Below are 12,251 nucleotides of genomic sequence, written 5' to 3' on the forward strand. Positions count from 1 at the left end.
AAATTAATACAAAATACTACTCAGACTATGTTTATGATAATTAGTTCATGTTTTAATCTAATTACTAATGAACTCCCACTTAATACAACATCCCTCATAGTTGTTAAGTGGTACACGATCCAAATCCACTACACCAAAACCGATCATCACGTGAGATGATGTAGCTTCAATGGTGAACATCAACATGTTGATCATATCATCCATATGACTCGTGTTCAACCTTTCGGTTTCCGTTGTCCCGAGGAGGCCATGTCTGTACATGCTAGGCTCGTCAAGCAAACCCAAGTATTCCACGTGTGCAACATGGCTTACACCCGTTGTATATGAACGTTGAATCTATCACATCCGATCATCACGAGATGCTTCGAAACGACGAACTTTGGCAACGGTGCATACGAGGGGAGAACACTTTATTATCTTGATATTAATGTGAGGGATCATCTTATAATGCTACCGTCGCGATCTAAGCAAAATAAGATGCATAAAAAGGATTAACATCACATGCAGTTCATATGTGATATGATATGGCCCTTTTGTCTTTGCGCCTTTGATCTTCATCTCCAAAGCACGGACATGATCTCCATCATCTTCGGGCATGATCTCCATCATCGTCGGCGTAGCGTCAAGGTCAATGGCGCCGTCTTCATGATTGTCCTCCATGTAGCAACTATTACAACTACTTTGAAATACTACTCAACATGAAATTTAAAGACAACCATAAGGCTCCTGCCGTTGCCCACAATACAATAATGATCATCTCATACATATCATCATCACATTATGGCCATATCACATCACCAAACCCTGTAAAAACAAGTTAGACGTCTCTAATTTGGTTTGCATATTTTACGTGGTTTAGGGTTTTCGAGAGAGATCTAATCTACCTACGAACATGAACCACAACGTTGATACTAATGTTTTCAATAGAAGAGTAAATTGAATCTTTACTATAGTAGGAGAGACAGACACCCGCAAAGCCTCTTATGCAATACAAGTTGCATGTCGAACGAGGAACAAGTCTCATGAACGCGGTCATGTAAAGTTAGTCTGAGCCGCTTCATCCCACTATGCCATAAAGATGCAAAGTACTCAAACTAAAGATAACAAGAGCATCAACGCCCACAAACCATTGTGTTCTACTCGTGCAACCATCTATGCATAGACACGGCTCTGATACCACTTTGTAGGATAACGTTGTATAGAAAACAAAAAATTTCCTACTGCGAACACGCAATCCAAGCCAAGATGCAATCTAGAAGATGGGAGCAACGAGGGGATGAACGAGACTAACCCTTGAAGAGATTCCAAAGCCTACAAGAGGAGGCTCTTGTTGCTGCGGTAGACGTTCACTTGCCGCTTGCAAAAGCGCGTAGAAGATCTTGATCACGATCGGTTCCGGCGCCACGAACGGGCAGCACCTCCGTACTCGGTCACACGTTCGGTTGTTGATGAAGACGACGTCCACCTCCCCGTTCCAGCGGGCAGCGGAAGTAGTAGCTCCTCTTGAATCCGACAGCACGACGGCGTGGTGTCGGTGGCGGTGAAGAAGTCCGGTGGAGCTTCGCTAAGCTACGCGGGAGATATGGAGGAGAGGGGGGCGGCTAGGGTTTGGGAGGGGGTGGCCGGCCACTTCAATGGGGCGGCCAGCTTGTGGTCTTGGGGTGGCCGGCCCCCTCCCTTGGCCCCTCATTATATAGGTGGATCCCCAAGTGTTGGTGTCCAAGTCTTCGAATAAGACCGAACCAAAACCTTCCATAAGAGGGGAAACCTAGCCCAACTAGGGACTCCCACCAAAAGGTGGGATTTCCACCTCCCATGTGGGGGGTGGTCGGCCCCCTATGGAGGAGTCCACTTGGGACTCCTCCCCATCTAGGGTTGGCCGGCCATGGAGGTGGATTCCCATCTGGACTCCACCTTCCTTCTTGGTTTCTAACTGACTTTTCTAGAACCTTCTAGAACCTTCCATAGAACCTTCGCCATGACATTTTATTTCACATAAAAAGACATACTATATATGAAACTTATTCTAGGACCATTCCAGGAACTCCTCGTGATGTCCGGGATCTCATCCGGGACTCCGAACAAATATTCGAACTCCATTCCATATTCAAGTACTACCATTTCAACATCCAACTTTAAGTGTGTCACCCTACGGTTCGTGAACTATGCGGACATGGTTGAGTACTCACTCCGACCAATAACCAATCGCGGGATCTGGAGATCCATAATGGCTCCCACATATTCAACGATGACTTTAGTGATCGAATGAACCATTTACATACGTTACCAATTCCCTTTGTCTCGCGATATTTTACTTGTCCGAGGTTTGATCTTCGGTATCACTCTATACCTTGTTCAACCTCGTCTCTGACAAGTACTCTTTACTCGCATCGTGGTATGTGGTCTCTTATGAACTCATTCATATGCTTGCAAGACATTAGACGACATTCCACCGAGAGGGCCCAGAGTATATCTATCCGTCATCGGGATGGACAAATCCTTTGTTGATCCATATGCCTCAACTCATACTTTCCGGATACTTAATCCCACCTTTATAGCCACCCATTTACGCAGTGGTGTTTGGTGTAATCAAAGTACCTTTCCGGTATAAGTGATTTACATGATCTCATGGTCATAAGGACTAGGTAACTATGTATCGAAAGCTTATAGCAAATAACTTAATGACGAGATCTTATGCTACGCTTAATTGGGTGTGTCCATTACATCATTCATATAATGATATAACCTTGTTATTAATAACATCCAATGTTCATGATTATGAAACTAATCATCCATTAATCAACAAGCTAGTTTAAGAGGCATACTAGGGACTTCTTGTTTGTCTACATATCACACATGTACTAATGTTTCGGTTAATACAATTCTAGCATGATATATAAACATTTATCATAAACATAAAGATATAAATAATAACCACTTTATTATTGCCTCTAGGGCATATCTCCTTCAAGGGTACATTGCCCCTATGTGTGGTTTTGGTAATTAATGACAACCCCTATGGACTAATGTTTTCATTGAGTTTATATGAAGGAATATTCCATAGGTACTACTTGCTCTCCATGTGTTGGATTCAAGTATGGATGCCATGAAGATAAAGGTATATCCTGTGTATTGGCATCAAGATCATCGGTATGAAGATATATATATGTGATATGATCAATAAGAAGAAATGAAGATGGAGTTCTTATGTGGGACTCAATATTAGCCATGCTCTATCTTATGTGAGTATGTGAAGATACAAGGTTGAGTTGGGCAAGTTCAAGATGAGCGTCTCAAGTGAATCACATACTTGAAGCTTGCCGTCCATTTGATGATAATGGACTTGTGAAGATGTGCATCAATGGAGCTTTCCCATCATAGTGTATGGGGGAGCATTTGTGAGTCTTCACGAAGCAACATTGGTCAAGTGAGGCATTAGGCTTGAGTGAAGCTTGAAGAGTTATCATCAAGATCAAGCGGGATGCGCAAGGCAACGGTATGGCCTTGCTAGGTTTTCCTTTTACCGGTCTCAAGGTGGATGTTGGGAGACCGGATTATAGGATAGATAGCCGCACTATTAAGAGGGGCTTTCGGTTGAGTAACTTGATCACATCGTCTTAGGGAGCTCAACCCTTTGCATACTTTGCATATCCTTATTGCTTCTTGGTGTTTCTCTATGTGAGGTTCTTGAGCTTGTTGCTAGCTTTACAACAAGCCCAAGTTCATCGAAAACGGAGTTCGCATGCATCTTCTATTGCGTTTTCGAGGTTGGGTGATTTTACCGGTTATTCATGATATAAGGTTCTACCCTTTTATATTCATGATAAAATCCCCTCCTACAATTTCTTGAGTTTGCACTTTCTATTGGATGGCATTTGTTATTATCTTTCCAACGGAATTTGTTTCATGTCAATCGGAGTTCGGGAGCAATAGTTATTAAAGAAAAGGAAAAGGAAAAAGAAAAGAAAAAAAAAAGGAAGGCGACGGTTGCCGCCCGACCGGTTGCCGCACGCCTGTAGCGCCCACCCGGCCCGGGCGGCCACCGGCCCATGCGCCGCCGGCCCAGCCAGCCCTCCGGTCCAGCCGGACCGTAGCCGCAATCGCCGCCCCATCCAGCCCGCGCCCCGTCGCGCCCCGCGCGGCTCCCCCAGCTCCCGCGCCGCCCGTGCGGCCTGCGGCCGCCGCCGTACGCGGCCTGGCTGCCCCGCGCGCCTGCAGGCGTTCCGTCGCCACGCGGCCTGCCTCTCGCTCGCCCCGCCCCAGCTGGGCCTTCTCTCTCCCGCGCGGCCCATCCGCCGTGTTTGGCCTCCGATCCCAGGTCGTCCGGCCGAACTGGCTTTGACGGCTGTCTGTCCTCTCTGACCCAGTCGGCAGGTGGGCCACTGGCATTGAGGACGTTTTTGGGCCGTTTTTTATGCCTTTTTCACTTGTCTTTTTCCCCAACGGTTTTATTTGCTCCCATGCTATAAATAACCCTTCTTCCACCTTGAGCAACTAGTTCTTCCTATTCTCTCACCTCCATTGTTGCTATTTGAAGAACTTGCTCTCCCCCTTGATTCCTCCAACAATTCTTGCTCATATTTGAGGATTTGAGAGAGGAGATCTAGATCTACACTTCCACCAAACCGTTTCTTCTCTAAGTGAGGGAATCTCTCGGGATCTAGATCTTGGAGTCTTTGGTTGACTTTCCCCCTTGTTCTTCCTCTCCAATCTCATCCTAGCATTCGTTGCTTTGGTGGGATTTGAGTGTGAAGGACTTGAACACCTCCGGTGTTCTTTCTTTGCATCATTGCATAGTGTTGAGCTCTCCACCACGATTTGTTCGAGTGAGAGACCGTGAGCTTGTTACTCTTGGAGGGTGACCTCCTAGTTGGCTTGGTGATTGGTGCTCCGGTGATCTCTTCAAGAAGATTGTGAAGAGGCCCGGGCTTCTCCTTCGTGGAGCGTGTGAAGTGGTTGTGGAGCTTTCCATCTCCGGAGCGGAGGAAAAGCGAACCATAAGGAAAGGGCCATTATCCTTCGTGGGTGTGGTTCGGAGAATAGGGTGAGCCTTCGTGGCGCGGGGAATCCTTCGTGGGACCTCCACTCCTCCAAACGTGACGTACCTTGTTGCAAAGCAAGGGAACACGGGAATACATCCTCGTCTCCGCGTGCCTCGGTTATTTCTATACCCGAGCTCTCTTTCCTTGTGATAGCCATCGTGCTTGAAGTACATATATCTTGCTATCACTTGTGCTACATATATCTTGTGCCTATCTTGCTTAGCTCTAGTTACTATTGTTACACTTAGTTGAGCTTAGAATATTTAGGGTTTGTGCTTGTAAATTAAACGATAGTTTAATTCCGCATTCTTAAAAGACAAATCCGCAAGAGTTTGTAATTGCCTATTCACCCCCCCCCCCTCTAGGCGACATCTCGATCTTTCAATTGGTATCAGAGCAAGGTCTCTCCTTGTTTAAGGCTTCACCGCCTTGAGAGTAAAGATGTCGGCTAGTATAGTGCACAATGACACAATCGTCTTTAATGGCACAAATTATCTTTTGTGGAGAAATTGCTTGCTTTGTAAGCTTCGGACCTTGTGTCCACATATAGAGCAATTTCTAGATGTCGGTTTTTCTCCTCCGATGGATTCTCAAAATCTATCTTTAGAGGATGAGAAAAACTTACATCTTGAAGCTCAAGTATCTAATGAGTTTTTATTCTCTTTGAGACCCGATTTTCGTAGGTTCTTGATATATATAAAGCGAAAGTCGTCTCATGAGATGTGGATCAAGCTTAAAGAAATGTTTGGTGGATCCATTTCTCATTTGGTTGGTGGTGCCTCAGGAGCTCTCTTCCCCTTCACATCATGAAGAGCTCCAAGTTGCTTCCACCTCCGGCCGTGATGATTTATCATCTTCTTTCACTTCACCAACGTGTAGCAAGACACGAGGTAATGATATGGTGAGTGGTGAGGAAAATTGCAATGTTGATATTGTGCTCAATAGTGATGATTCTTCATCTCTATCCCATTGTAATGCTTCCTCTTTGGACTTAAACACATCTAGCATTGAAAATGACCTACATGCTTGTGTTGATAGTCCTTGCATATCATGTGTAAATTGCTTACATAGATCTCATGAAGATATGCTTACCTTGTCTTGCTCCCATAATCAAAATGCTTATATTTCCTCTAGTTGTTTGTTGACTAACAATGTAGAAAACCGAACACTCTATGGATCAAGACATGATTTCAAATGAGGATTCAAGAATATCTTCATCTTCATCCTCCGGTATGCACATGTGCCTTATGGCATATGGATCAAAGGTATCTCCTACTTTGACTCCTAACACGTCCTCTAATTATGAGAATGATGATGATGATAATGATGAAAAATATAATACCTTGGTGCATAATATGCAGCAATGGTGTATGCTTCTATTCGTGGTAATAAAGAAGCTCGTGCTAATCTCGAACACTCTATGGATACCTTGTATAAATATAGGGAAACCATAGTGGAGTTGGAGTCCCATGTTGAAAATGGGAAATGAGATTCACTCTCCTCAAAGCATGAGCTAAAAGATGAGAAGCATACTAATTTTATGCTTACACAAAAAATTGAATCATATGATCTTGAAAATGAAAAATCTATTGATGATGCTTGTGCTACTAACTCTAATTCTTGTGAAGCATCGACCTTGAAGGAGAATGTTGAGCTAAGGAGCTCAACTTGAGTTGCTAACTAGCAATTATAGGGAATTGGAAGAAAGTCATAAAAAGCTCTCAAGCTCTCATGATGATCTTCTAATTTCCTATGATGGGCTAAAGTTAGCTCATGAGGCTAGTATCACTAAGGTAATATCTTGTGAGTCTCATGTGGACATTAGCACAATCTCTACTACAAATGCTATATTGCCATGTGCTAGTCCTTGTAATCCATCTAGTCAAACTAGTGATACACCTTGTGTTGGATTACTTGCTTTTGCCTTGTTGCTCCAACAATGAAGCTTCTACTTCCTCTATTACTTGTATTTCTACTAACCATGTAGAGGAAATAAAAGAGCTCGAGGCCCAAGTCCTTTCTTTGAAGAAAGACTTGGAAAAACGTCATGAAGGAAATCCGCACTTGACAAGATGTTGAGTGCGCAACAATCCCCCAATGACAAGAGTGGACTTGGATTCAACTCCAATAACAAGAACAAGTCCAAGAGCAAGAGCAACAAGAAGAAGGGCCAAGATAAAATCGATGATCCGGCCAAGTTGGTTTGCTTCAAGTGCAAGGTTGAAGGAGCATCATGTTAGATCATGCCCATTGAAGAAAAAGAAGAAGCACTTGAGTGAGAAACAACAAGGAAACGGCCACAAGGTAAAGGTCAAGCTCATGCTCGACCTCCAAGTTGAAGATAGGCCACTTCCCAAGAAGAATCAAGATATTGTTCCCCAAGAGAAGAAATCCAATAAAGAAGAGAAAGGGGAACACTTGCTACTTATGCCGTGAGAAGGGGCACTTTGCTTCCTCTTGCTTAGGTGGTACCTTATCTAACCCTATAATTGTTGATGATGATTATTCTCTAGGGAAGGATAAGGATGGCAATGTGTTTGCCAAGTTTGTTGGAACTCAAAGTGGTTTCAAGAAAAGAACCATTTGGGTTGCCAAGCCTATTGTGACTAACCTCTTAGGACCCAACTTGGTTGGGGACCAAAAATCTCAAACTTGATCAATAGGTACAAGTGGAGGTCATTGGAGACTTGGCTACTTCATGAAGAATTAAGGGATCTTCATATATTACATTTTACCAAGCCAAGTCATATGGATTATCATCTATATCTTATATCCAATGTTCCTCTTTGGGTAACTTATACTTCAACTCTTCATGTTTATTGTAAGTTACTTGCCCCTTTGCATGTTTGGTTTTGTACCAAAAATGTGTATGTATGTGTTGTGTCTTACTTGCTTATCTTGTGTATTCAAGTATGTTTGTTTGACTCACCATATACTTGTGTATTGTTTTGAGCCTAATGCATCTTGATGATATCTTATTTGGCTCTCTTTGAAGTGATTAATGGAACATCCCATTTTGGGGGAGTGATATGCTTTGTGCATCTCTCTTTCTTTAAAATGTGTGTACATGGAGTACCACCACTTAGTATTGATGTTGCAAGATTATCTAGTCACTATGTGGTGTGTCATACTCATGAGAAATTCAAATTCTAAATATCCATTAATCATCTCTAGTTGAATTTTAGTTGCCTCTTGTTTGGGAAGAAATGTTTTATCACATTATTGGGGAGTAATATGTTTTGTACATATCACAAGCCTAGAAAATGTGAACATATGAGGTTATGCCACTTAGAGTTGATGCTCTTAATTATCTTGTTCCTAGGTGGCATGTTTGCTCAAACAAGCTCCATTCCTAATAAAAATATTTTATTACTCATCTTGTGGGCTCTTGTTTGAATATGAAATTCTTGGTGCGGTTTTTCCTCAAATACATATCTCTATATCTTATTTGGGACACCATTTGCTTCAAGTTATTCTAATCATTGCGTGCGTGATTGTGTGACTAGTTGAAGTTATCAAGAATCTTCATCCGTGCATAGTGCTTAATTCTATATACTTATCCTATGTCTTTTATTGTGAAGTTGATCCTTACTATCTTTGTCAATACTCCACCGGAAATTATTTCCAATATACTCATTGTCTTTGACAATTGATAACCTTGTATGTGGTTGAATTTTTGGATCATCTTCACCTTGGATTGTTTCTTACTTCCTTATTTTATTTCCAAGAAATCTATATAGCTCCCATATGTCTTCCTTGTCCCTTTGAAAAATCTTTTGATAAATCATCTTGATTCATATCAAGTGTTTGTTTTGGAATATATACCTTTTCTTTACGGTACATTGTGCCATTGTGAAAAGTGAGGGTTTGGTTTATTTGTTCGAACCTTGCTCTTTTGGGAGTTTGCTATCTCATTCCTTCTTACATATTTTATTAGTTTGAATGAGATAAATCTTTGAAGCATGTTTGCTTTATTTCATCCTCTATGCTCCAATGGTTTCGTCTTAGTTCATTTGTTGAACTTTGTTGAACAAATCTTTTGAGATTTGCTTCTTAGATATATCTTGGACAACAAATTTGTTTTGTGGCACCTCTATGCCTTATTTAATTCTGTTGGTGTTTTGTCCTAAGTATATCTTTCTTGGATCCTTTAAAGTTTTAGGTGCATGCTTATATGTAATTTGTTTATACTTGTAGCATGCTTGCTTTCTTTGATCCATTATGTAGGATATACTCCATCAAATCCTAAATGGCTAAGATGTGCATGAAATTCAAACTTCATCTAAATATGCACATGTTTATATGGAGTGTGTCCTATATATTGTGGTTAGTCTAATCATGTTGGACCCAATGAGTTTGGGGACCAAGATGTACTTGAATGATGTTTAGGTACATTGGAGATGCAATGGAGGCTTGTCTCATCTATAAGGAAGGTGTTGTCACCATATGAGGATTGAGTCAAGCTAGGATGATCGATGAACTCTTATCTTCTACATCAAGCCATTGCCATCTCGGTAACAAGTATCTTTATTCATGCACTCTCATATAGCATCCAACCTCTTGTAGGTTGTATCTTGGCATGAAATTATTTATTTCGAAAATATTGCGGTTCTTGAAAAACCCTTTTAAAGTAAAACTTCTTATTGGGCATTTGAGTAATTTGAGAAGATGCATATGATAGGTTATATATATATCATATTTTATGATTCACCTATCACAAATATGCCCTCTAGCAATTTATTGCATATCAATTCCTCAAAGAGCTGTTGTGTGCAATATTAATGTATTTGTAGAAATAAATCCGTATTTGTGATACTTGTTGCCTTTCTCAAAACACTCCAACTAGCCTTACTTCCCTTATTGTTAGTTGTGATGTTTTGAGGTTTAACTTGGTTGAAGCTCATTCATATACCATAAGTGAAAATTGGAGCCGTAGGCTATATATGCTTCTTAAGCAAACATCTTTTGGTATATTTTATGACTTCATATTGGATATCTTGTCTTATCTATTTTGTTCACCTCTTGTGTGTGCATGTTTCTTTATGGATCACTTTGTCCACTTTAGAAACTCATATACGTAAGAGCGTTAATCCATCACCTTGATATCCTTGTTCTTTGACCATCTTTTACCCCTTTTTGTTTTTAGTGCGTTGTTAAAGAAAATTGATGAGTGCTTGGTTTATTTATTTTCTTCATGCACTCATATCTCGTAATTGTTGGACTAAAGTTGTTCTTGATAAGCATACTCTCTTTATCTTAGTTGTGTTCTAAATGATATATAGGGAGTGAGGATTCCATGTTTGTGCATATTGTATTCAAATGCAAACATTATAAATTGTGCACGAACCTTGGGAGCTTTCTTATTTTTAGAGCACTATATCTTTCTTATCATGATAGCTTTGTTTGTCCAATTGTATCTTTGAGTGCTTGCTTTATTTGTTGAAGCTCACTTCACCATGTTATCTTTATGCAATCTTTTGATCCTCAATATAGTTTGACTTCCTTCAAGTATTCATCATTGGATATGTGCACTTGATTCCACTCAAATTATGAGAAGTGCACACTTTGGGGAGGAACTCACATTATATTGGCCTTCTAAATTTTTCACCCATTTTGACAATCGATGCCAATGGGGGAGAAGTTTAGAGGGTTTAAGGAATGGTTTTATTCTTAAGTTTGGTTTGTGCTTAAGTGTTTTTGCCTCTCATGCATTCCATATTTACATGTCTTGCATGGTTGTATATATAGTGGAAACTATCCCAAAGGTTAATCTTGACAATGTATGCAATGAATTCATGTTCATCACACGTGCATACATTGTGGGAGTTTTCTCTATATATATTGGTTCTACTCACATCCATTGCATTTGTTGTAGTTGTGTGAGTAGAGCCAGTTTTGATATGGGCTAGTAGCTTTGTGTTACTTGACCATATCAAATACAACCTCTTGTATACAACTTATTCTCGGATAAGTTGCGTACTTGTCACTAATATTCATTATATAAACCCTCTTATTGTGGTTGTCATCAATTACCAAAATGGGGAAGATTGTAAGGGTACATTGCCCCTATGTGTGGTTTTGGTAATTAATGACAACCCCTATGGACGAATGTTTTCCTTGAGTTTATATGAAGGAATAGTCCCTAGGTACTACTTGCTCTCCATGTGTTGGATTCAAGTATGGATGCCATGAAGATAAAGGTATATCCTGTGTATTGGCATCAAGATCATCGGTATGAAGATATATATGTGATATGATCAATAAGAAGAAATGAAGATGGAGTTCTTATGTGGGACTCAATATTAGCCATGCTCTATCTTATGTGAGTATGTGAAGATACAAGGTTGAGTTGGGCAAGTTCAAGATGAGCGTCTCAAGTGAATCACATACTTGAAGCTTGCCGTCCATTTGATGATAATGGACTTGTGAAGATGTGCATCAATGGAGCTTTCCCATCATAGTGTATGGGGGAGCATTTGTGAGTCTTCACGAAGCAACATTGGTCAAGTGAGGCATTGAGTGAAGCTTGAAGAGTTATCATCAAGATCAAGCGTGGATGCGCAAGGCAAAGGTATGGTCTTGCTAGGTTTTCCTTTTACCTGGTCTCAAGGTGGATGTTGGAGACCGGATTATAGGATAGATAGCCGCACTATTAAGAGGGGCTTTCGGTTGAGTAACTTGATCACATCGTCTTAGGGAGCTCAACCCTTTGCATACTTTGCATATCCTTATTGCTTCTTGGTGTTTCTCTATGTGAGGTTCTTGAGCTTGTTGCTAGCTTTACAACAAGCCCAAGTTCATCCAGCATGGAGTTCGCATGCATCTTCTATTGCGTTTTCGAGGTTGGGTGATTTTACTTAGGTTATTCATGATATAAGGTTCTACCCTTTTATATTCATGATAAAATCCCCTCCTACAATTTCTTGAGTTTGCACTTTCTATTGGATGGCATTTGTTATTATCTTTCCAACGGAATTTGTTTCATGTCAATCGGAGTTAGGGAGCAATAGTTATTAAAGAAAAGGAAAAGGAAAAGAAAAAGAAAAAAAAAGGGAAGGCAGCCGGTTGCCGCCCGGCCTGCCGGGCGCCACGCCGGCCCACCCGGTCGACCGGGCGGCCACCGGCCCATGCGCCGGCCAGCCCAGCCAGCCCTCCGGTCCGACCGGACCGTAACCGCTCGCTGCCCCATCCGGCCCGCGCCCGTCGCGC

The sequence above is a fragment of the Lolium perenne genome, chromosome 5, assembly GCF_019359855.2.
Source record: "Lolium perenne isolate Kyuss_39 chromosome 5, Kyuss_2.0, whole genome shotgun sequence".
NCBI lineage: Eukaryota > Viridiplantae > Streptophyta > Magnoliopsida > Poales > Poaceae > Lolium > Lolium perenne.